Raw genomic sequence first — 27,827 nt, forward strand, 5'->3', positions numbered from 1 at the left:
CCGGTCCTTCAATCGCATGCTACTTGTGAATTGTGGTCTGGTATTGAGCATATTTATTCCACATACCAAGCCACTAATCTAAGTTTTAAGTGAAATGGAAAAGTGATGATTGTATTATTATAGCCGATTGTCTATTGAGTTGTAACGTGGTATAAAGTATAATTGCAATTAATGAGTTGTTCAAACTTTGTTGTAATATTGATATACTACCGTATATATGTTCTCTCCTTTGTCTAGCCACCCGAATCGTGGCTTGGTTTTTGGAATTAATATCGTCCATTTTCCGACAAATTCCCCTATCGTCCATAGATGAGTTCATCCGCTACATTTTGCAGATCATCTTCATCCACCGCTATGCCATTCATGGATTTTCCGTTTCCTCCCATCTTTGCAGCGAGAACATAAAACGGCAACCTTCTGAAACAATCTTAAAGCCTCGTATTTGGTCCGTGAAATAAAGAAGGCTTGTTTGCTCGAACTTTCTATTAATTTCAGCCGAGACACCGATCCTCTCATTGTCTCCTCACCCCTCTCCCCGTAGCACCTCCCACTTGTCCCTCGCAAAAGACTCATGTTTCGCCAAATCTTCACCCCTTCCGCGATTTTTTTCTTCTTTTTATGCCGTCATCGCCCTCTCGCACCACCATCATGCCGGCGTTATGTACCCCATTCACCTTCCAGCATTCTTTCCGGTGCTTTTTCGTCTTCCCATCTCTCTACGTCTCTCTGCCTCCTTCTCACTTCGCCCTTCTTTTCCGCTTCCTTCGACTGGATCGAAGATCCCCCCCCACCCATTTCCACTTTTTTTTAATTGTTCTGCGAGTTTCATCGGGTTCTGCCTCTGCACCGGAAGCGGGCCCGTGTCGGACTCCTCTCCCTCACCCGACAAATCCACCCCTCGTCTTTATCCCTTCCTGCCTCGCTTTTCAAGCCCCGCTCTCTTTCCCGCCCCCCCCTTACTCCCCATGGCTCCCTTACCCCTTTTCTTATCTCTCAAGGATCGGTGTACAGGATGGGGAGAATTCCTTTTGTAGCCTCGGGAGCGACCTGCCGAGGAAGCTGCTTTTCCCTCTCCCAAATCCGTACTCTTCCCTCCGCACCCTTTTGCCGGCAACCCTCATTCTTCCAGCCTCTCCCTTCCACCTCATCCCTGCCCCAGTCTCCTCACCACACTCTGGAATGACACCTATTTCTCATCGCTCGTTTTTTGGTCCACGGGATAATCGTGCCCCTCGGCGAATTTTTCTTTGAACGCCCTCCAAAATCCTCGCTTTCCTTCCTCTGCCCCTCCTCCCCATCCCATCCCTCCACGCCCCCGTCTGTGGGATGGGAGGGAGGTTTGGTGATCCAAAGGGATTCGAAGAGAGTGTAGTCTCTTGTTCTACCGTCCACTTTTCCCTCCCAGTATTCCCCCCACCATCACGATCCACCATCCAGTCAAACACTTGTGCCCGTAATCTCTCCTCCGCTCATCTCCGTCGGCCTTTGATTTCTCTCTGCTTCATCACTTTGCATGCTTCCGCACTTGCTAATCGAATCGCTTTTCGGTGGCTTCGAAATTGAAGGAATCCTTGGCGTTCATGTTGTTGGGCACGGCTTTATCTCGCTTCCACACTCCCTCTTTCCTTCACCCCGTTTTTTTTTCCGCCCTTCCAGTTTTCCGAGACTTGAGACATTTTTATCATATCCATTGAGGGATTTTAATGTATTAGGTGATTAAATTTCCTTGTAATTGGATCCTCGTTTCGTCTTGATTGTTGACCGACTTATAAAGGAAAGGAAACACAAAAGATCGTGGCGGTTGTGAGTTATGAGACGCTGAAGTTTTGGCTATCGGAAGTTGTGTAATGGATTCCACTGCTCTTACTTATGGAACCCATTATACGTTATCCTTCAAAATATCTAAAAATTATATTTTCTTTAATTTGACAATTAGCCTGGTGTAACAGTCCTGAGTTCCTTAAGATATGGAAATTTTGAAAAACCTAGAAATTTCCTGATTAATGGTATATGATCTGTTGCCATTTTTGTGCTTCTTGGCGAAGTTTTTATGTTTGAGGTTTTGTCCCAAAGAAACACGGAAAATAGTCTCATAAAGCTTAAAATTTATATTCAAGAAGTTCTCTCGGGTTTCCCACTGGGTCAGGTTGCAGTACGCCGACGTTTCGAAGGCTGACTCTGCCATCGTCTTCAGGGTGAAGTGACAGTACTTCTTAAAATTTATAGTTCATCGGTGACAACAAAAACTGGTAGCTGGGACTTGTATTTTATATGAAAATGAGCATTCTACATAACTTTTTCTGCTTTTGAAAAATGTTTATATTGCAATAGTTATTAGTTGCAATACTTGATCCCTAATGACATAAGCTTCGAAATGACCTTAATGAATGTCTAATAATAATATTCAGAGGAAGTTATGCCTTTTTTAATCCTAGTATACCGCTATTTTTTTACGAAGTAACTCCGACACAAAGAAGCAAATCCAGTCATTGATTTTATATTCGCTATTCTGGTTTTGTTCGAAATACTTTTGTTTATTTTTTTAAATTACCCGAAGAAGATACACAATCACTAAATATTATAAAATATTAGTTGTCGCATTCTACTCTTAGTGTTTGAAATATTTACGTCCTACCAATTGTGTGTTAGACCCAAGAATACTTAGTTGGACACGAGATAGAATGAGGGCTGAAGAGCTCGTTTATAATATCGATTTGGCGGAGGAGTTTTGGTAGCTCGTCGCTGTACATTTCGGGGAAATTTACAGGGTCCGTACCATGAGTATCGTGATTGGTTCGCTGTAGCCTATACGTAGCCCCTAGCTTGCCATTTTTATAATAAATTCTTTAAGTTTTGCAAAAATTAAAAAATATATGTAAAATTTTAACCATTTTAGGATATTTTGTGTTCTTATGGGCTCATTGTGTCCGATTCCTAATGGTTGATAGAACTCTGTTTCCGTTCTGATTATTTTACCTGATTTCTTAATTTCGCCGACGTGGATTTGGTTGCTGAAATTCACCCCGGTGAAAATATTTTACATGCCTCAGTTGTAATCAGTAATTAGAAAGAGGAATTAATAGAGTTTAAACTTGCGTCCTTCACTTATTTCAAGCAATCGTTAAACCACCTTTATGACAATATTAATTGTTTTGAACCCCATCGTAATTTAATTTACCACTAATGGTCATTCCACCTTTTGAATGATGCATTTCCTGTCCTAAGAGCGTTTGTAGTATCTGAAATTCCATAAATACTCTTAATTTATAGTGATAATAGCATTTTCAACGTCACATGAAAACCTTTTTATTTTCATGGTTCGCTTGTTTATAAAATTCTTCAAATAAATGCATTTTCCTTCGAAATCTTGATACTAATACTCTGAATTTTACTGATTAAATATTCAGCCTAGGGGATCGAGATGGTGCGGGGGCTAACGTACTGGCTTACCACTGAGAGGGCCCGAGTTCAAATCCCGGCGGTGTTGAATATTTTTCAGAGGTATCTCGATTTCTACTTGAGGTGCTTTGTGGAGGGCACTTTGAGTGAGTACGCTGTCCGTCGGATGGGACGTTAAGCTGCGGACCCCTTGGCGCCTTTCGTAACGAGTAGGCTAATGCCGACGCCGGATTCTCCATCCTTCATCCTTTCCTGTCCATCCCCTATGGCGCAAATGACCTCAGCTGTCGATCGCCTCCGCTAAATACTACTATTACTACATATTCAGCCAATTAAAAAAGAACTTTCACGATATGAATAAATAATTTTTTTTATTTTAAAAAATATTTCTCCCTATGTGTTGTACGGTTTACGATAATACATTAAGTGCATTCGAATGCATTTGGTATTATCTCGAGTTTATCAATGATATTAACCGGTGAATATCAATAGTGATGAAATACCTTTGTATACTTACACACTCTAGTTATGTAAATTTTTAACCACTGTAGGATACTTTATCGTGTTCTTATGGGCTCATTGTGTCCGATTCCTTATGGTAGATAGAACTCTATTTCAGTGCTGCACGTGAATAGCTTCCTATGGCTTTTCCATGAAACCCCGAAAAATCTCGTTTGTCAAACTCATCCGTTTGAATTTATTTGGGGTCCTATCCACTGTGGCCCACTCTTATGTGCTGAATGTACATTAAGCCTCTTTTTGGTAACGGAGTTAACCTACCAAATGACCTCAAAAAAACTTCACCAAAGAGGGTGCTAGCAAAAATATATGGCCATCGTTTTCTTATATTTCGCTCAAGCATGAAGCAAGCCTTATTTTGTGATCTTTTTTGCTTAATTTGTTCTGCATGAGTTACTGGAAATAAAAATATTTAAGTGGCTTCATGACTGATTACTTGGGGAATAATTGCATGGGCACTGAAATACCAATATATAAGGGTACTTTGCTCTGGTATCTCAATTTAGCTTCTTAAAATTTACTATCATTCTAGCCACAGTGCTTGTATGTGTATGAACCTAGCGTTTCTGAGCACTACGTTAGTTTAATTTGGTTTTCACCACAGAATTTATGGCTCTAAACCCTCCCAAAACTCAATATCGCCTCTCAACCTTATTTAAATACAATTAAAAATATTTTCTTGAAAACATATACCTATGAAAAATTCGTGCTCTACATAACGATCAGGGAAGCTTGTCCAATGCCTAAATTAATTGGTGTAACGAACCATGTAAAAGGAGGAGCAAAATGAACACCTAGCTCTGCCAGATTCACAAGTGATTATTTTGATTTTAATATTTTAAATTTAAGATAAATTTCATTCCCTTAATCAATATATATGTCTAATTTGGCAGGGTTACCGACCGCCTATGTTCGTAGAAGGAAGTTCAGCTTTTTCATTTGGCTCTTTATATCCAAGGTCGCTTACCTGAATTATTAAAATATAATCGGTTATTTGATTGAGGTGTAATTTGGATCGTTTCCGCTGGGGTTGTTCCGGAAAAAATAATAGTTCTTGCCTTCGGGGAGATGGGGGATGATACAGAACCTTGTATATCATTCGTGATAATTGTTGTTTAAATAAGAATAAATTGCCATTAAGGGACAATGTTAGGTATATAACAAAAAAATCATACGAATCTAGGCAGAAGAAAATTGGAGGTTATCGTGTCTCTAATTTTTATTCATTCAAAAATTTGACAAGATTTGTCAGTAAATGCTGTGAAAGGGAGAATAAAGGTCTGGCTATTTCACAGAATGGATTAGGGCTTGGAACAAAACTTGACACAGAATATATGTATGTAGCTTTATGATTGCTACACTTCAAGCTATCATTTTTGTTAATGTGGCACCTGCTGTCAAGCCGGAATTGACTGGCTTAGCAGGAGCAGAATGAGTATTCGATTTAAAAAATTTTTAATTTTTACTACTATTGCAAATGATTAAGTTTAAAATGTCTTAAGAATAAAGAATAATTTATACATATATATATATATATATATATATATATATATATATATATATATATATATATATATATATATATATATATATATATGTATGTATAAATGCACACACACGCATGCAAATATACATATTTACATATACACACACACATGGTGCGGCGCTTAAATCCGGACAAGCTCGTGTTTCTTCGACTATATTATATTTAGATTATGTACATAATATTATGGAAAAATTTTATTTTAACGGTAATAGAGAAAGTTTTATGTCGACCCAGCATTGGTGTGCCCTATTTATGTAGGACAAATGCAATGCATGTATTTCACGCAATTAACACTTACCTGTGTTCGAACGAGCTGTAAAAAGTTATTAGTGATTTCTAGTGGGGAAAAAACGTCTAATAGAAATTTTCATAATTCCGGTAGTTAAATATTCCGATTTTAAAACGGTTACGTTTTTATTTTTAAGAGCTCCCAGAGCGTACTTATCATGATATTTATTCCAATGCACGAGTGAATCCAATTTAGTTGCTTATCAACGTATAAATTCGAGTTAATTAGAAGATTTAATTAATCCACTTAGATTCATTTATTAATAAATTTCTTCTTCAGTCTCATTTGACGCCATCATTCACTTGTTTTGCTACGAAAAATTGAATAAATAAATTCGTTGTCTGGTTTTATATTTTATATCACTCATTGTTACCATTTTTTTGTGAAAGGTGACAAGAACATGGCAGAGAGAAAATAAATTAATAAGGTAAAAAAATATTTGAATTCTTCTCGGTAATATTTCAAGCAAAGCTTGTAAACTTAAGTTACGAAATATATTTCTAAAACTGAACCGGTTCCTTTCATTCCATCGTTAGCATTTCTCGCGTGTTTTGTCTAGCCAAACGATCCCTGTAAATCTGATTTTGGCTTTAATGATAAAATTTATGTATTCCTTAATTATAAAACTCTTTCACCATCCTTCATATGTATAATATCCTCACGCAGTTTCTACTGCGCACACAAGCGGAATTCCTAATTAAAATTCTCGGTGTAATAGTCACCGTTTCACCCCTCGTCTTTGGTGGACCAAATATTGCTATCATAATGTCATTTATATTTTCTTGCTGGCTTCCATTTATTTTTATAAGTCTTCGCTCTTAGCTTAATTCATGCATGTTCAAGCGGATATTAAAATTTAAATCATTCTATTATAATATTTTTTCCTTTGCCAACCATCCAGAGTTCCGTGATCATTTTCAGGTGAAACTCACTCCGTAGACCCAATGATATTTTTTTCACTGGAAATTCTCGCATTGAATTTGTTTCATTAATACATGCTCTTGTTTTAAGATGTGTATTACACATGTGTGATGATGGTTTTTGGGTCTCCCGGATCATTCAGCGCAGGCCAACAGCTCTCACTCGAGTTGTGCCAGCTGCAGTAGCGCTGTCTGTGAAACAAACAAGGTCCTGTTAATACGTTTACTGGAATCAAAGCCATCTGTGTGAATTGGCCTTGCCTCAGGCCGCGACACAGCCGCGTACCTAATGGCGTCATTAGCCTTAGTATTTTCGGTATGCTCCCATTATGTCTAGTATTTCTCTCTGCTCTTATTCCCGTTCAGCGGGCAAAGATTATATGTTTTGGACTCCTCATTCACCTTAGCATCCCTGATTTCATCGGACTGGTTTTTATCAAATCTCTTTTCTCTTTCCTTCAGCTGAAATGTTATCAGTCATGTGACCTTATTTGTTTCACCACGAGGGAGGCGTTTCCATTCCCACCAGTGGTGTCCAGATTGGGACGTCTCGTATCCTCTCGCGGACGGACGCCGCTGAGGGCTTTGCTGGTGAGCGTTGATAGTTGATTCGGATGATTTATGACTCTAAATTTCTTCGTTTCTCCCTAGCTACCGCTTTGTAGAAATGACATGAGTTTGATTTTATGTAATTTACCAGTGGTAATTTACTGGAAAGCTCTTTTTCAGATGCGTTCCTATACACCTTGAAGTGTTACTGGATTTCACTCTTATGCGAAATATGAGATCTTGTTTTTGTCATAAAAAGGATTAATTACGGAATGACGGAAATATAGTTTAAAGTCAATAAAATGATTTTCGGAAGGCTTAGATGAATTGGAATATTTTTTTATTTTAGCCGAACTGCCAGGTAATTTTTACCCCTCTAAAGTTTACGCGCATGCACTTGCATATGAGTGTCTTTGTTTTTTTTACGGAAATGATTTTAGCTCAAACTGCATATTTAAGAACTTCATTAACCTTGTATATAGTTTCGTGGGCGTGTACACTTCCCATTAGGTTTAAAACGTGCTTTTCGATGATAACTTCAAAAGGTCAAAGGGTTCATTAAACCCGATTGAATTTCCTAGTTAACGTAGGATATGAAGAAGACTAGTATCTTCTACCCAAAGAATTATTCTTTGTCATAAAGAATAATTCCCCTTTCACATCATAGTTCAAGGGGGTTGGAAAATAATTAGGAATAAGAAATTTGCTCGGATAATATTAGAACTCAAGGCCTGGCAACTGAAAGCTGATTGACGATGGCCATAATCCTAGTTTAGACGCAAACTGCTTTAATGTTCATGATTCCATCCTTGTTCCCGCTGTTCAATTTACCTTTTGTGTTTGCTTTGCCCTTGTGGTTAGTTTTAAGAGAATATGTATCCTGCAAAGCGAATTCCAATTCGTATTTTTTCCAATCCCATGTACATGATAATCGTTCTTCGTTGACGCCTTTTTAGTTTAGTTCATGATCTAACAAAGGAACTAATTCATAAAAAAAGAGGTATCGTATTGATTTAAAACTTGTAATGTGGAAAACATGCGACTTATGGTGTTTTTTTCGGGATTAATGTAACTAGTATTGTCAGCATGACTACAGAGAAAAAAGGGAGTTGTTGAGTTGCCTTCTGTTTTCTTTTATTCTTTTCATTGATGATGATTGAATCCGATTATGAGTGCAGACTATTGGTTGGAAAATTGCGTGAATTTGTGGAAATTTTCGTAAATAACTAAGACGTACATATTGTTCCAAATTTCTTCCTTTTTTCTAATGAGCACATTAAACCACTGACAAACTCGCATTTTTTCATTTGACGGCCATTGTTTCCAGGTAATGGTTGCAACGCATCGACATATGTGCGCCGTTAAATGAGCGTGAAGAAGTTTATTAGGTGGTGTGTTACCTGATCAGTCGAGTATTTTTATTGTGTTTCTAGGATTAAAGGTAGTATAAAATCAAATGGAAAATGTGTTATAACTTTTATAAAAAAAGTTAAATTTTTTGTGTTTAGTTTAATTGAACTCTTTTTGATTGCACAGCCATCCAAATCAATATAACAGCCTTAGAATAGTCAGTAGTTTGTTGCCGGTCGATCAGTTTTTTCAAAATTTATTCATGTCAGTTATTTTGAATATGTAAACCGTTTAATTTTTATTTCTCATGCTAGTAATTTTTACTATCGCACCCACACCATTCCAGTCGCGTGAAAACATACACGTGCTCAGCATGCGACAGTCGGGGAAATGGTGAAAGAGTTTTCGTATAAGGAAAGAAAAGCCTCAATAAGATCCACACCGATGCACCATATATATTTCCTTCCTTTTGTAAAGATAACAAAATTCCAAAATGTGCGACTCCAGGAGGCATTAAATACATAAACCAAATGTTGGGATAACCTCAGTGCATACACCTTCGTTGATGTTCGAAAATGCAATTTGTCATTAATGAAAACATCTCATCGCCACATATTTAGAATTTGATAAAAAGAGACCATTTAAATTGGCTCTTCTCATATCTTAGGTTTAATTGTCACCCTAATTGGAGCTTAAATCTACTTACTCCTAATCTTTTGTAACTTATCAGAACCGTAGTTGATGTTTCAAGAGAAGTCGATCCGTCCCGTCCATGATTCGCGGCGTGTCATTCGTCGTTTATTCGTCCACAATATCATTGTGTTTGAAGAAAACGCAAAATCGTAAGAAAAATGCAAAAAAGACCATCCAAATTAATGAATTCGTAAAGTTTCGTTTTTTTTTCTTTTCCGTCACTTTTATGTGAATGCATTCATGCATGCATTCCTTGTTTTACGCCACTGACATACCTTGGTGTTCCCTACATATGGACTAACTCTTTAACCCTCCTGACCCCAACGCGTATCTATGCTTTTGATTTTAAGGTTTCGTACCTTGTCGGTTCTCCCACGAATTGGTGCTCTGCACCGAAAAATTTGTTTGCACGTTCCGGTGTCGCTGTTCTCAAGGGTCTTTCTCCCAGCAGTCTTACTTTTTTTTGAAGTTCTATGAATATGTATTGGCTGATGCCTGCGCATAAAAGGAGTCTATGGACTTGAGGCATTGAACAATTCTATATTTACAAAGAAGGAAGTGTGCCGTACGGGAAAGAGGTTTTCTTGAGAATCTTTGCCTTTCCTAGTGAAAGCTTTCTTGGGTATGATGCGTGCTTCGCAGAAATTTTCCTGGATGTGCACGGATTCGGCTAGCTTGGCGAAGTGGAAGTTATGGGATGATTGAATGTGGTAGAGCGAGCGATGAGTGACTTACAAACACGGTACTGTCGCCCAGTATTAATTTCTCTTGGCTTAGGGTGCGCAAAGTAAATTTTAGCTTGATCTAATTTATTACTTCAATTGGTAGATAAAGTACCTTCGATTCGTTTAGACAAGAGGGCGAGCAAAATATTGAGGCTTTTGTCCTAGGCGCAGCTAGTATTATTCCCCGGCATTTTTTGTGTATATAATTTTAACAATTATTTTCAACGGTCTTGTTTGCTTTTAACAGTAGTCAAATTTTTCTGAACGATTCTATTCTATTTTAAATTAGAGTTAACGTTATCTATTCTTAATATACAAGTATTTCACAAACACGGTAGGAATCAAACTGACTGGATCTTTGAAGCTCTCATTTAAGTTATTTATCGATTTTAAGGATTAGGTTTACACAAAGTTATCTTTACTCAATAGAGGTACCTTCTGGGAGGGTGGCATCGAGAGCGCTAAGACATCCAGGCTTAACTTTTTAGGATTGCGTTGTGGTCATTTCTGGCACCACACGAATTATATAGCTCTCTGTCAATATTCACAGATTAGGCCTTCCAGTTTTTTATAAAAGAAAGATTTTAATACTTGAGTTTCCCTCGGACAATTCGTGATCACAGCCTAATTTAAACACACTGACATTAATTACATTTAGAAAACAGATGTAATCTCCCGTATTCTTCTTTCAACACATCAAAAAAACTGATCAAAAGTAAATAACATTACTAGGAATTGCAGAATTGTTAAAATGTTCCTTTCGAACACCTCACGCAACATGTCCTTGTGATTTAAACCTAATTTGCATTGATTTTCGTTTTTTATCATAACTTAGTGTTTTCAAAAGAATGCAATTAGTACTTTATGTTCTACAAATGCTTTTAAGCCCATTCTTTTGTCATTATGCTGTATGGTTTTCGATATACTGTCCAGCCGACACTCATTTATAGCTTTATAACTATAATAATACATATGTTAGAACAATTGCATCTCCGATTCGCTGCGATGCGTGGAAATGTTGTCAATTGCAAATAATGCACATATTTACAACCATTAATAGAAATCGGCTGTTGCAGAATGAGGGGATGGTGGCAAAGAAAAAGGGTAACTTATGAGTGAAATAAAGCCATAAGGGTTGAGGGGTGGGGTGGCTGGGAGGTATGCAGGAGCGGTAAATACCTCCCACGTGCCTTCGGCGTTTTAAGGTTTTTGAGGGGGGAAATTTTTCGGGGGCCGGAGGAAGGACGTGTGAAAGGATGGGTGCAACCATTTGTGTAGCGGAGAGACTGGAGAAGGGGATGGAAGCATGGAATTCTCTTGTAGGTTGAGTTTGAAGTATGGCCTTGGTAAGGAATGCTGGTTTTGAGGAGCAGAGGGAGGGAGGATGATAGGAATAAAGGAATGATAAAGGAAGTGGTGTAGTTGAAGGGGAGGGTCGGATAAAAATCCGAGGGGTAATATCAGGCGCGGCAGTGCGATTTTTACCGAGGGATTGCTTGGGATTTTAGATGGGATGGTTCCCTAGAGGATTGTCGTTGAATATTATCTTAGTATCCCCACTTACACCCTTTTAGCGATCCAACAGCCTCCCACCCGCTGATGTGGTTCGCTGTCGTCATTTCCTCCTCCAGCCCCTTCTCCTGCGCTCGCTATTATTTGCATAACAGCTTGGAGATTTCAATGTGGCGCTTACCTTCCCTTCAGCGCACGTTACGTATGTTTAACGTGGCAAATATTCAGGGTATTCTTAACAAAAATGTATACATCCGTTGACATTTCGAAGTAAAATAAATTTCTTTGCGTATCGATTGGTTGAAATGGATGTTCGGTGAACAAATTTTTAATCTTCTTCGTTTGTTGTTTGAAAATGATGCAGTGTGCGCAACTTCCTTCAGGCTGTAGGTATAACTTATCTCCACTAACGTGATCTGTTATTCGTCTTGACTTCCTTGCGCTTGTTAAGATATATTGCGCTTTGGAGTTGGAACGCCATCTGGTCGAAAAATGTAACAGAAATTTTTCTCTTGTCAAACCACTGAGAGTAATGCGATAGAAAAAGCTATGCATTGACCTTTCTATTTTTCCTTTCGGTATTAATTTGCTGTATTTTTCCTGAAAGAAAACTTATCACACGCTATGCTGAATCTAATTCCTTTTAACCTTCAACTTGAGGACAAATTTTCAATTTTTGAATCTCTTATGAAAGCGGTAAATTTCCTTTCAATTTTGAAAATATCCCGTTTTTAATGCTTTTTATATTTTTCATATCCTCCTCTTAAGGAGATTGTGTCTACGATTTATTCTCTGGTTTAAAGCTTAGCGAGAGTTCGAGCATTATATCCATATATTTCAGCTGTTTAATATAATTAACTTTCATCTTATTCTGAAGTCTACGACGCCCAATGAGGATGCGGGCATTCTTATTTACTCATACAATTAATCCATTAACAAAAGAGGCGTAGAGAAAGTAATAAGTGTAAAGAAATCTTCCCTGGGGACCCAATTAAGAAAAGAAGACGTAACGTTAACTTTGTTATCCTTTTTTTTGATATTTTTAAGTTTTTAATTAAATTAAGTGAGCCGTCTTCTCCTCCCGTGGCGATGCTTATTTTTCATTTCGAGCCAAGGTCCTTCACAGTCCACTTCTCTTCGCAGCATAGAAGGAGACTGAAAGGGGAGAGAAATTATTATTTCCCATTAGCCTTAATCATTCTCAATTTCATTACCATTTTTTGTGGCATTATATTCGAGGACTGAAAATATATCCCGGACCGTGTCCTTACTGCCGGATTTCTATGCTGGTTCGCCCCTTGCCATGGCGGTTTGGTTCTCCTTTTCATCGTGTTCTTATCTTATTTCCCGAATGGCTACATTTTTCCGTCTCTTGTTCCTGCCTAGCGTTAAACCCATTGGAACGCTGTTGGACCATGTATTTCTTTTTATTTCAGTCCGCGTTTCGCTCTTCATTTGGTCGATTTCCTCCCGGAGTCGTTCGCATTTGATTCTCCTGCAATTCTTGATCACCCCAGCCTCCACCCCGTCGCTCCTAGAGGACTGCTTCGCATGCAGCAAATTTCCTGAACTTAACAAAGAATGGGATTGGAAATTTTTACCGATTCAGTCGATATCATTCCCTCCCTTCGTAGCAGCGATCTCCGACGAGCAGGATGACGAATTTTTTTTTTCGACGGTCTCGGCGCCCCTCTGGAGAAATTAATTTTCTTCGCCATTTCGACGTTCTCTTTCCCGTCCAGATTGGTCCGTGTACTGAATTTCGTCTCGCTCGTCACAATGTTTTTGTTTCAGAAACAAAGGGAGTTGGCGTTCACTCTGCTCGCGGCTTTTGCAAGGTTTTTGAAAGTGACTGAACCCTGCTTCTGGGGAAATATTACGCGACGACGTCATTCCTTCACGTTGGGTAATGTTTTTGGGAATTCGTTACCAGTAGCTCTTTTCTCGGATCTGTTAGCTTTCTTTCGATTTACTACCCACAACTTCATCATAGTTTCACCAGTATCATTGAGGAATTTCTCTTGACGCATTAGGGTCGACGCCCTGACCTTCCGTTGTAATTTGCGCCAAGTGGGTTGGAAGGCTGTTTTTCGTAAAAAAATATCTCAGTATTTCGTCGATTTTAAAAATGAACCCGATCTTTCTCCTTATGTTAAACCCACTGTCCAAAAACTAGTTATTCACGCATATTGCCAATATTTTATGATGGGGCATCTGAAGTTTCATTTAAATGAGCATCTTTTCAGTTTTGATTAAGGTTCCCTTTTTTGGGAATAAATCATTGTCTTGATTTTAATTGTAAAGTTTTATAAAAATTTGGTATATGCACAGTTATTCTAGTGCAGTACAGCTATTTTTATATTAAGATCACTTGTCACTTGTGATTTTTTTCTTGAGTTTGTTATTTATTTCGCAGATATACCATGTTTTAACAGTATGAATTAATGTTTTTCTAGCCGCAGATCTCCTATTCATCCCTTAATTAAACAAATACCACAAAGGTTATCAATATTTACGTACTAACGTCTTGGGAATGTGCTACTAAGCCCAGTATTTTTTTTAAGGTCTACAATCGATTATTATGGTAATCAATACCTTTGCTTAAGTTCATGAATAATATTCAGGACTTCAATTAGAAAACGTCAGGGAAGTTAGAGCTGATTGCTGCTGGAGAGAGTTAGGGACGGAGTCTATTTTCGAAAAAAATAACGAGGCACGAGTATACTTTTTTGAAGGACTGGCAATTTGAATAAACTGTATTCTATAATTTAAAGGATCCATTCATTTCTTTTCTCCTCGCCAACCCCAATTCCTTCCTTTCACCCATCCTACGCCTCGATCCCTTCCCCGATCCTTTCCTCTCAACCTGCTCAGTGGGTGGCTGAGAACTCGTTCGAAAAGCCTTATTTACTTTAGAATACCATATCTTCTTCACTGGGAAACTCTGTCCTTTCAACCCCTCTACCCAGAGCTCCTCGTCACGCCCACACCCTTTCCACACCTCTTTGGAAATAAACTTTTTTCTCATTCCCCCGCTCCTTTACTCCTTACTTTTCTCCGTTTCCTCATCCCATTCCATGCCTTCATCTACGGGTTCCCTTCTCATTATAGTTCTTCCCAGCCATAGCTTTTAATTCTTGTCCTCTGCCTCTCGCCATCCATCCCCTCATTCGTCCTTTAGTCGTTTTTTGCCACTTTCCTCCGTTTTATGTCTCTTCTGCTGCTGTCCTCATATCTGTGCTCGGTCCCCCTCTTACTGACAAGCATTCTTTAATGCCAGTGTTTACTCAGAACATTGTGGGTATTTTGTAATTTTTTCGAATCTTAACGTATTTTTTAATGAATTGATATGTATTGTGAATTTTTTATGTCTATCGATTTTTCCTTTACTCTTTTTGCTTCTTTAACTCAATTTTGGTGAGCTATATAACCCTTATATTCTTTATTTTGTGCGGTTTCTAAACAAGGGCTTGATTAAGTGTATGCCATGCCGTATGTTATCCGGATTTTTTCCTGCGGACGTTCGCCGAGACGAGCTGCGGGGGTAACGTGGTTTTCATCTTCTCAAGCATTTTATTTTATAGTTTCCTGTATTTTCACACCATTAACTATTTTTTATGCAGAACGAAACTTAATGTGCACATTCTACCGCTGTGAATGTGTTTTTGTTCATTAAGTCATTTTTATGATTATATCCTTGCCTTCCGAAGGCTGTGTGGTAATTTTTATTTTTAAGAGAATGAATTTAGATGCCAAGGGTTATTGCGTGAGAGTGCTAAGGTGCATAAACATGCTCCAATTCACATGGTAGATATTTGACTTTTCGCATAAATGCTGAAGATCGATGTCTCGATCCTATATTTTGATGGTATAATGTCCTGGGTTTGGATATTAACCTTAATACTATTATTTTATTAATGAGCTGCAATGTACAATCCTGATGTGAATTAAGTTTTCAATTGAGAAATGCGTTTTCTACAGTCTCTTCTTCTCGGACTACGAGTAATAATTCAGTGAAAAATTCTGTTTCTACAGGCAAGTCGGATTTGGCATAAGTTCGAAAGAAATCAGTTAGTCTTCAATTAAAGGGGAAATAAAAATGGCATCAAATTCCGTTTTCAAAAGTTATAGTTTAATATATTACAATATGTCACTTCTCTGGTCTTTAGAAAATCCATACGATGACTGAAATAAAATTCTGTATTGAATGAACCAACTACGAGGGTCATCCGGAAAGTAGTACCCGTTCGTGCCGCATGAAGTGCTGACGACGCGAGTAGCCGCTGGACGAGGTCAGATAGCTTCAGTGGCTTGTCTGCCTTCTCTGAGCCAAGTTGCGTGACGCTAGCATTGCCTGTGTTGTTTCTGTGATTGTTTACAATGTTTAAGAAAATTGAGAACGCCGCCAGTTGTGAAGTGAGGGCAGTTATTAAATTCCTCAATGCAAGAAACGTTCGCCCATGTGATATTCATCGCCAATTAAAGGAGGTGTATGGAGACAATGTAATGGACGAGTCGTCTGTTCGGCGGTGGTGTCGCAACTTCAACATGGGGAGGGGGAACACACACGACGATGAGCGTTCGGAGAGACCGTCTGTCATTACAGACCAACTGGTGAGCTCAGTTGACGAATTCGTGAGGAACGATCGGCGCGTCACAATTGATGACATCTTTGAGCATTTTCCCAATGTTTCTCGAACAATTGTTCATGAAATTGTTAAACACCATCTGCATTATGCAAAAATTTGTGCAAGATGGGTCCCTCGCGTATCTCAATGAGCTGGCGGCGAAGGACTATGCAGCAGGAATACAGAAACTTGTCACACGTTATGACAAATGCCTTAATTTGCTTGGAGATTATGTTGAGAAGTAGTTTAAAGTATCCTCTTTCAAATAAAATTTTTTATGTTTGTTAATATTTACTTTTGTGTCTTTATTTCACGAACGGGTACTACTTTCCGGATGACCCTCGTATTTTTGGGAAAAAACTCAGATCTCTATGCTCAGTGTAAGGGACTGGCCTTTTACTACCTTCTCTTCGTACTTATGTAATATTGCTAAATTCCTATTTATTCCTTGGAAAAATGGCAACTACTCTCCTGTTGTGACATTCATGGTATTTTTTCTAACATGAACGCGGAGGATAACAGCGTATCTACTTAACGGCCAATGTTTTCTTTATTCTTTCGGAACTATGATCGTTTTGGCATTTTATACCTCATGCATTGAAACAACCTTTCTTGAATATTTCCAGAACAAACTCGTTCCCATGTTTTGGGAATATAATTGTCCTTTTTTTGTATTCATATGTCATGAATGTAATGTGTAGTATTTAATGGTTTTGTGTTTAAGATACGCTAAAACGAAAAATATCGTAATTTTTATTGTAATTTATTTATATAAATATATATGTAATTGCTTATTTCACATATTTCCAGTGAATGAAAACAATAACTGACATTTTCCTAGTTAGCACTGCGTTATCCATTGCTCCCGTCTTCATATTGGCAAAAGAATTCCGTGACATCTTAAATAAAAGTTTTCGACTATATATTGATTTAATAAGGTATAATCCAAACGGAATTATTGCTGAGAAACATTTGAGTTAAAATTACTATAATTCAGAGAGTTCCTAGCGATTCTCAGTGTGAGGATTTGACTTCAAGTGCGGAAGAAATAACTGAAAATTTTATGTAAATTGCAATAACTAAAAGACCCAGCCATAAAAAAAATCAAGCACTTGCGCATGTAATATTGTTCACTTATTTCCATGTTCCTGCAATATTATCGTAGCTATTAACTTCCGCGGATTTTATCGCCATGATATGTTTGCAGCTAAAACAGGCTCCTAACCCATTTTCTTTTTGACAAGTATGATAATATCTGAACAGGTTGTCACGTTCTCCGTAATCTTATTAGCGAACTTTATTCCTGAGCAAATTGAGAGCATGGTCATGCTCATAATCAGGTTGCATGCGGATATCCGCGATGATAAACAAGAGGCTTAATTTCAGGGAAAATGTTATCAATCAAGTGTTATGCGCAGATTTCCTATGTCTTGATATCATACTCGCATATATATATTATGGTTCATAATTATTCAAAGGGCATCAACAATGGTGCCAAGTGCGATTCGTTTAATTTCATTTTCCTTGGTATAGTATTGATATTTAAAAGTTTTCTTTTTTTTAGTTTGCCTTTTGCCAAATCTATTCTTTGAACTAGCCTCCGCCCTTTGTCCTCCTACCTCGCTAATATTTAAATGTGTTATAAAAGGGGTGTCATAACTTCTCTCCTACCCATTTTCGATAGGGGAACCAGAAAGAGACCTATATTAAGGCTTTCGTATCCTCTAACCCTCTGCACTCCTTTATATATAACATGCTCGGTGGGTTGAAGAGTGAAGGCAGAAAAGTCGGAAGGAGTGGAAGAAGGTCAACCCCTTCACTTATTCTTCTTTTTTTGTCTCTTTTTGTTCCGGTTCCATGGCAGCCATTTTCCTCTTCTTCTTTAATCCATTATACAAGTTTTTATTTCGTGTCTTTCTTTTACGATTCCTGGCTCGCCAGTCATGCCTTCATCTTAAATCTTGAAAACAGGTCATTTCTGTCTGCTCTGTATTTTTTTCCGTCGTCGTGATGCAATAGTTCTCAATTACGATTTACGGGGTTCGGATATTCAGCGATTGTTTTCGGGCTATTTTTGATTTGAAAATAATAAAAATCACGGTAAAAATTTAGTGAGCTTATTGATTTATTTTCTCAATAATCCTTTAGAGTTCCGTGCAACTTTCTGTGATAGAGCTGGGGGATTTTATTACTTATGCCCGCTTGTTGGCTTCATATATCTCAGCGTGTCTGTTCAACGTTAGTTCGATATGGAACCGTAGCAGCTCGCGATACTCATACATTGTAGGACTCGAGTGCACCGTATGAAAATAATACTTTGTAGGCATATTGTATAAAAGGAAACTTTAATGAAGATTCTTAGATAAATATTTCCTGGTAAAGCTTTTTAGCGAATGGCACACCAATTTATTAGGTGTTTGCTTTGACACCCGTATTGTTATTTAAGTGATGCACCCATTTAATATGATCGTTGTACACATGTAGTTGCATGAATCGATATGTTTGCATCGCAGCATTTTTTGAATCTTGAAATAATTGATCCCCTTCTCATACGCCTTCTATGAACCTGCGATCTGGTACCTGATAGTAACTTGCTCAAGTTCATTCTGACCCAAAAGTCATGATGTGAATGAGCAATCATCTTGCTTGCTAGGTTAGTCCTGCTGGCAGACCGTGTGCTAGGACAAGGGACTGGTGAACTACTGCACATTAAGACCTGGGCTAAATACGACTTCTGTGGAATTAGATAAGAGGTGAGCGCTTATCAGGAATCCATTGGGCAGCCGGTTCCACCATTGGTGTCAGTCAGAAAGAAAAGCAACTTAAGCAATTTAAATCATTCTTTGAAAAATGTATTATAATTTATCCAATCGTATGAATTGCCACACTATACAGTTCCCAGACAATGTAACTCTTGAAAATACGTTCTTTACTTAGGTTGAAGTCTTACTTCCGTGGCCAGCGCCGTCCTTGTTTTCCTCTCCGTCCGGAAATTTTGCGTGAAAATTCATCATCCTAATCCTATACCAACAAAGTTCTGGGAAAAATTTTTAATGCTGCTCCCACTGTGCGAGGAATAAATTTTCGGAATGCCTCAACTGATTTTCATTCATCTTTTTACTCGCCATCAGGTTTATTCCTTTTTTTTACTTAGGTGTTTTTCGTTCCAATTTTACTGTGCCTTCCGAGAGATACGATGGAATAAAACATGCCGAAAAAATCACGCCAAGTGAGAGAAGGATCGCTGTTTGCTTAACCTCTCTCTAACTTATCATTCTTCCTCCATCTCGCTCCTTTTTTCTCCTTCCCTTTTACCTTTTCTTCTTTAATGTTTCCATTTCCCTTTATCTTCCCCTTGTCCTTCACCTCTTTCCGTATTCCTATGCAATCAAAAATATACCTCTTTCTCTACTCTACCCCTTCGGACTCGTCGCTCAAACTCTCCCACCCTTCTCCCCCTTTTCCTCTTGGCGTTCCACTCACCCCGTCCTCTCCACACCACACCGCGTATGCTCTCCACCTCCATCTTTCCACACCAATTTCCGCCACAATCTCTTTGTGTACTTTAGGAGAACCTCCGTTTGATTACATGTTTGCCGTATGAGTGCGCCACCAGAATTTCTTCACGGAACCCGTGGGGTGAAGGGCGGTGGAAAGGGAGTTAGGAATGGCTGTCGGAGATTATTTTTTTGAATTTCAAGGTCCAATGTTTTTGATATTTTCAACAGGGTATAGATGGCGTGCTTTGATAGGAGCTCTAAAATGTTAGGAGAAAATATTTAGGGCCCTTTGTTTCTTTATTATAATGTAGTAATGATGTTAAAGGTTTTGTTTTGTCCATACACAACCTATCTTAAATAATGGAAAACCTATAATTACAATGTAGATGTGGACCTGAAAATTTACAATGTTTCAGTATCCCACATTTTTATATTCATTGATGATTTTTATTGTGTACTCCGTTTCAGTATTGCGACCCGTTGATTAATATTTTATGACAAATGATATGTCCATTAATTTAGTTGAATTACACAGACGCAGATTATTACTTATCGAAGGAACCAAAATTGCTACAAAGGTAAATATTATTTATGAAAGTATTGAGTTTTTATGAATATAGTATACTGGTGATATGAAGGGTCATAATTTTAATATATACGATCGATTTCTTGCTCTCTGTTTCTATTTTTCCGCGCATCAAAGTTATTTTCGGTTTAAATATTTTTTTAAATTTTTTATTAAGGAGTCTGTGAGGTCCAGTGTCAACTCTTACGATTCGTTTGTATTAAGATGAAGGAAATCCTAACTGTGTTTCCTCTCTCCGAGCATTAAATGATTCTAATATGAAGTGATGCATTTATATCCTGTCCAACCCAGTTCTCTCTCTTCATGTTTAAGACATTGTGGAGTGTTTGTGCGTTTTTCAGTGGAAGAGAAATTATATTTTTTATTCTTTGCCTCTGAGATGGCAGTGGATATTGTTTATGCGGATCTAACTCCCGTCATTCTACTCGAAAATGGTTTATTAATACGATCTCAAAATTTCCTTTGTTATGTTGTAAAAACAGGTAAACTTTAGTGCAATATGAATTGTTTTATTGTGCACTCACTACGTACTGAATTACTGAATGTCATTCCCATCCAATTTTTTTTTTTTTTTTTTTTTTAAAGTAATCTACCGGTTAAGGTAGGTTTTTGGACTGACGCAACCACCAAACAAATATTTTAATACTCCTAACAAAACACAAAATCCATCATCCTACTCTATATCAGGTCCCTCTTCATCTCTGAGTACTTTCTTCCTCCCTTCATCCCGTCCAACATCCCTATCCTGTTCCTTCCCTTTCCTCTTTTGCCCAACATTCTACCCTCTATCACAGTCTTCAACATCCCACTGCCGGTCAACACCCCCTTCATCCACTTTTCCTGCCTCCATAGGATTGCTCCCAACAAACCCCTCTCTTCGCCCACCATACCAAGTACTTCCTCATTTGTTTTCTTCTCTGTCCATTTCACCTTCTCCATTCTTCTCCACACCCACATTTCAAAAGCCTCCAGTCTACGTCTATCCTCCTGCTTCAATGACCACGTTTCCGCGCCGTACATAGCTACGCTCCATATCAAAGTTTTTACGAGTCTTTTCTTAACATCCTTACTCAAAGTCCCCGTCATCAACTCCCTCCTCCTTGTGAAAGCCTCTTTGCCTAGCGCAATTCTTCTCCTTACGTCCCTACTACTTTGACCGTGTTGGTCCAAAACACTACCGAGATACGTAAACTGGTCTACCTGCTCTAGCTTTTGCCCTCCTATTTTAATGTTAAGCTTGGCCTTTTTCTTTCTAGAAAATCGCATAACCTTTGTTTTATTAATATTGATTCTCATCCCATACCTGTCGCACTGAATTTCCAATTCACTAAGCAATGCTTGCAGCCCCTTGGCTGACTGACAAACTAAAGCTTGGTCATCAGCAAACCTAACTGATTTTACGAATTCCCCGCCCACTTTCATTCCTACCTCGAGTTCTTCCCATGCCTCTTTGATCATTTCTTCTGCGTACAGGTTGAACAGCAACGGTGATAATGGGCAACCCTGCCTTACACCCCTTCCTAACACTGCCCATCCTGACTCCCCGTTTCCCACCCGCACCTGAGCAGTCTGAGACATGTACAGGTTGCGGATTAGCCTCCTTTCCCTCCAATCTATTCCTATTTTCTGCAATATACTCATTAGTTTTTCCCAATTCACTCTATCAAACGCTTTTTCGAAATCTACGAAACAGGCAAATACCTCCTGGTTGTGTTCTATATTCCTCTCGATTAATAACCTCATTACTGCAATGGCATCACGCGTACCTCTCCCCTTCCTAAACCCAAACTGATCATCCCCTAAGTAATCATTTGCCCTACTCTCTATCCTTTTGTTTATGATCCTGAGAACAACCTTAGCTGCGTGGGATATCAAACTAATTGTCCTATAGTCCTCACATGACGTGGCCTTTACCTTTTTCGGAATAGGAACTAAAACTGATCTCACAAAGTCGTCCGGCCAGATTCCCTCCTCATAAATACTACGGATCAGCCCATATAGCCTCTTCCTCCCACATTTTCCCAAGCATTTCAAAAGTTCCACGGGAATGTTATCTACCCCCACGGCCTTATTTAGTTTCATCTCCCTTAATGCCCTTTCTATCTCATTGTCTAGTATGCCTGGACCTAAGCTATCTTCCTCTACGTCATGTTCCTTTTCAATGTCTAACTTTGTTGGTCTAAGCTCTTTACTATACAGGTCTTCTACATATTCCTTCCATCTCTCTTGGATCTTTCCTGCGTCAACTATTACCTTACCGGCCTTATCTCTAACTGCTATCGTTGATCTCCCTTTCTTACTTCCCGATAAAGATTTAACTATGCTGTAAAGCGCACCGATTTCCCCCTTCCTCTGCAGACTTTCCATATTCTCGCACTGCGTCTTCCACCATGCTTCCTTTGCTTTATTTGTTGCCCGCCTCAATTTATTGTTCAATTCTTTGTACTTCATTTTGCCTAATTCTGTATTTATATTCTTCCATTTTCGCCGCTCATCCATTTTTGTAATCATCTCATCCGTGATCCATGGTTTACGAGTCCTTTTAGCGTTAACGGTTCCAATAGTGTCTTTTGCCGCTTTAGACAACCCTTTCTTGATACATTCCCATTTTTCTTCAATAGTACTTAGCTCTTTACCGTCCTCCATGATTTTCTCTACCGCCTGTTTGTATTCCTTTCTTTTCAACCCATTTAATGCTTCTACATTCCATTTTCTAACTCGCCGCCCCTGCCTTATCTTTTTAAAACGTACGCTACATTTCATAACAACTAAATTGTGGTCTGAGTCCGCATCCGCTCCCGGGAAGCTGTGGGAATTTATCACACTGTTCCTAAACCTGTGTCTAACCAGGATATAATCTAGCTGATATCTTCCCGAGTCACCTGGCATTTTCCATGTATACCTGCGTCTTTTGTGGTGTCTGAACCAAGTGTTGGTGATAACTAACCCCTGTCTCCTGCAGAACTCAACTGCTTTCTCCCCGCGGTCATTCCTCGTGCCTAAACCGTAGTCCCCCACCTCATCACCATCTCTTCCTTCGCCTACTGTCGCATTCCAATCCCCCATCACTATCAAATGTTTCCCTGCAGGAACACATGCAATCATGTCCTCTAACTGATCGTATATCCTATCGACCTCTTCTTCCTTATGGTTGCTCGGTGGCATGTATACCTGGATAATAACTAAGTTCGTCGGTTCTGCTTTTATCTCCACTAGTAGTATTCTATCCGTTACCTGCTCTATGTTGACTACGCTTCTTCCTACCTCTTCTTTTAATACTATGGCGACCCCTCGTTGGCTCTCGTCCCCACCGCTGTATATTATTCTATACTTATCACTCCAGTAATCCCCGCTATCTTTCCATCTCACCTCGCATAGACCTAAAATATCTATATTTCCCCTTTCCATCTCTCGCTTAACATTCTCCAATTTCCCTGTCCTCATCATTGTCCTAACATTCCACGTTCCTATTCTAACTAATTTGGTCTTCTTCTCCTGCGTCTTCTGTCCTGCTGCTGCTGGTTTTCCCTTGCAAGGGTTTCGTGGGATGACGACCGCGGAAGCCTTGCCTCCCCCGCTGCCGGGCACGACACACGGCCGATTGGGCCGAGCCCCGTGGTTGCCAGGACTCAAAATATCTCTATTGTCCATCATATTTTTCTAGGGAATGATAATTGAGGAGGTTTCCCGTTGCCTTCCTCAATAGTGTTTTTAACGTGACACCATCACTTACTGGCCGCCCCACTGGGGTCAGACGCCATTGCAGCCGCCTCACTGAGGAACAGACGCTGCGTGGACTACCTTTCGTCTGGCTCCTAACCTTCGACCTATCTGGCATGGGTGACCCTACCAGGAGCAATTTTTATTACTCCCGCCAGTACAGCTCTAGGGGTCATCGGAACGCACAAGCCCTTCCACCACGTCAAGGTTGTAGTCCGGGGAGGGTCCCATCCAATATTTACGTCAAATTTCTTTAATTATGATTAATTCATAAGAGCCCATTTTCGAAGTCATAATCGTTGTTGAATGAAATTTGTTTGTTTTTCTTAATCATTTCGACCATTTTACTCATTCAATTTATCAGTTTATATAATATAATTCTTCTCCTACTTCTCGGTAAATGTCGCATGTCGTTTACGTGATTTTAGATCTCTATATCCATAATTGGAAATGGTTTAGTGCAAATGGTATTCAATTCCTCCATTTGAGAAAAACTTATCCTTATCTCAGTTTTCTTCGTCGAACACTGCTCCGGTCAATGGCGTTGTTGGAACTCAAATTATCCCGGCTATCGAAGTTATCACATCATATCCCTTTGTGAATTTTGATATTTTTGTAACATTAATGAATCCGCGAAGAAGATAAAAATTACGATGGATGATTAAATGCTCCATAGTTAGCGGAGCGGGTGCATAAATAGTGCGGCACTGAGTGAAATTCGTTTCGATCATCAATTTTAGGATCACAGTCATCGCCTGAAGATAGAATCAATCCACCGTCGCCAGGCCCGAGTATCAGTCCCCAAATTGGCGAGCGCGGGGGATATATAGTGGAGGAGAGGGGAGGAGGAATAATGCACAAGGGGATGTTAGCCGTGCGAAGTAGCCCGGCTGCTTTTGATCGTGCAGAACTGCGATGGCTGAATCTCGGGACGGCGAGGGGGCACCATACGCCTCTGCCATAGACACCCTTCCCTGCCAGGTTCCTGTTTGCACTCGACCACATATATATTCTCTTCGAACAGTCCCATTCTTCCCCACCCCTTCCCCCAGTTCGTCCCCCCTACCCCGATCTCTTCGGCCCCGCATCTTTCTGCCCAGTCCTCCCCAACCACCTCTCTTTTTCTCACTACCATCGAAACTACACCCCCTCCGTCACATACCTCTCGTCCGTTGTGAGAGCAACCCCTAGAAACCCAATCTTTATTCGTCCCTTCTATCATTTTTTTCACCCTTCGCTCCTCCCCTTTATTTTTTCTCCTCTTGAATCTTACTTCTTCTCGCCCTTTCTTCAAATCAACTCTCGAACTGAATAAAATTTAAATTCTTCTCTCCGAAACAGGGTTCTTCTCGGCGTTTTTGGAGGACACTTTCATCTTCACCTCCTTATCGCTCCTCTTATAACCCATGATTTTTGCTCGTCGTATTTTTTTTCATCACCTTCCATTCCGCTCCTTGATTTCACCACACTGCGTACTTGCGCGCTTTCTCGGGAGTGTAATTGGTGTGCCCACTTTTCGTTCGATTCGTTGATGTGGATAGTCTTTGTGGCACCCTTTTTCTTCTCAGCGCTATCCTCCTCTGAGTATCCCTTACATTTTTAATATCGTCCCCACTATTTGACAGTCTCTCATTGACTTAAAAATACATCTTGATATTAACTCGTAATAGCTCTCATTTCCGTTTCCAAAGTGTTGAAAAAGTTTATAAGTTTCTTCCCAGTTCACGCAATTCATTTCTGGCTTACTTTTTACTCTTTTCATTGATCTCGGTATAAGATGTTTTTTCGTGCATAAAGCGTAATTGCTTACCCACCGTAGTGTTTGTGGATGGAAACTTTTAACTTATCAAGTGATGTTTCCAGATCTTGTACACTTTTGAGTAAACGAAGTTACAGTAATATAGTGAACACTCTTGGATATGTGCACTATCTCCTCTTTTTTTTCCTAAACCTAACCACCAATAAATATTTAAAATTAAAAATTACCCTTCAAAATCAATGTATTTTTGGTCATTGTGGTTGCAGGAATATTAAAATGTATTATTGTTAAAAAAATTATCATAGCTGATGGGATATCAAAATTCGATTACGTTTATTTTACCGATTTTTTGTTGTTTCGTTCCGGATGTTATTCGTTTTAATCCATGAAAAGCGTTTGAAACACCATGAGATGATCGTAACCGTGACTGTGTGCTGTAATAAAATTATGGGGATAACTACCGCAGATTTAAATGGAGACAGGTGACTGTTTGCTCATTTCAATCCCACATTTTTGGCTAATTAATTGAATAGATTGGTTTCCCATCCCTCTTGCTTGCAGTACATGGAGAACCTAAGTCGCCACCGTTTTTTGTCTTGGTGACCCAGAAGAATTTCTTGATTTAATCATGTATGAGTAGCGTCATATTCCACCAAGGATAATCTCGAATGGTTTGCGCTATATTCTCGGGGCTCATAGTTTTTATCCCAACCTGAAGCGGTATTGAGATAGCAAGCGCGGCAATGTACACTCAACGAGATGGCGAGATGGCTCCGCAGATTGCTTCCAGTCGTCATATTCCGTATTCTGGTCTGAGAACTAGCGTTTATAAAACTGTGGGTAGATAAGAAAATATCGTAATTGTTTTGAAAATATTGCTAAGCAGGGATATTTTTTTCATTTAGAACTATATCGTTAAAGGAATGCTTGAATCTAATATACTTCATCAGCTATTTTTAATTATTCTTTAATACAGTTGCAATTACTAATTAAGTTACACTGCCGTTCGAACCTCTAGACCTATGCTAAGCTGAATAATGGGAACGTTTAAATCGCCCATTTTAAGCAATCACCTTATAGTAGGTGTGCAATAGAAATGTACGTATGTAGACTTCCGTTTCGTCAATCTGAAAAAACTCAATGCCTGTCTCAACCGCCAGTTATATGTCACCTTTTGATATTTGTGGTACTCCATTGTGTGAAGTTTCCTCTTTATCCAATCATATTGAGCATATTATGTATGCTTATATATAAATTTTCCATTGAGTGGTTATTATTTTGTCCGAAAATGCTGGTAAACTTTCGTTTTACGTAACTTTTTGTTGATATTGCAATGAAATATTCTCTCTCATGTTTCTCGCATAGGCATTGCTGAGAAGATTTTGAACGTTTAGCTCCTGAATATTTTATGGGCAAAGAAAGAGTGTTTATAATTTACCTAGCATGGCAATTGAGTTTCTCTTAAGAAATAAAGGCATTAGAAACTTTCAAAAATATCAAAGTGATAAAGTAAATAATAATTTTTAAGAGTTTTTATTTTTTTCTCTTTAGTTCAGCAGACGCAAACTATGAAAAAGGTAGTTAATGGTAATGACATTTAAAGTAAAATCCTTATCATAAGTTCTCTTTTGATGCCTTCCAAGAAAAGGATGTGGCTCCAGGTTAAAGTTATCTCCTTATTTTAATAATGAAATTGCTGCTTAAGAGATATGCAAAAACCTCAGAGTGCTCCATCGCTTTTGAAAGAAGTTATTGTTTTCCGTTTGAGCTCATAGAATTTTTTTCGATAAATTGCTTAAATTTTTTCGGCCATGGTTTTACTTTAATCTCCTCTAAGGCTAACCTCCCATCTCTTTGCCTCATAATACATATTTTTCACCTCTACACCGCGTCCCAGGACCCTCGGCTCATCACATCCTTCAGCTTTCATTAAAAATAAGACATCATTGACTGGTCCGGGAGAGTTTATTAAAAGTGATCCCATTGGTCGTCTCCCGTTACACACCCCATCCCATCCACACCTCGGCTCATATCCCAAGTCTTCTACTTCTTATTCTTCTTCCTCGACACCCTTATCTTCCTTATTCACTCCTTCCCCTCAGGGATCCCTCCCTCTCTTCTACGCCCTTTTT

This window comes from Hetaerina americana, unplaced genomic scaffold, assembly GCF_022747635.1.
Source record: "Hetaerina americana unplaced genomic scaffold, ioHetAmer1.1.p SCAF_6, whole genome shotgun sequence".
Classification (NCBI taxonomy): Eukaryota; Metazoa; Arthropoda; class Insecta; order Odonata; family Calopterygidae; genus Hetaerina; species Hetaerina americana.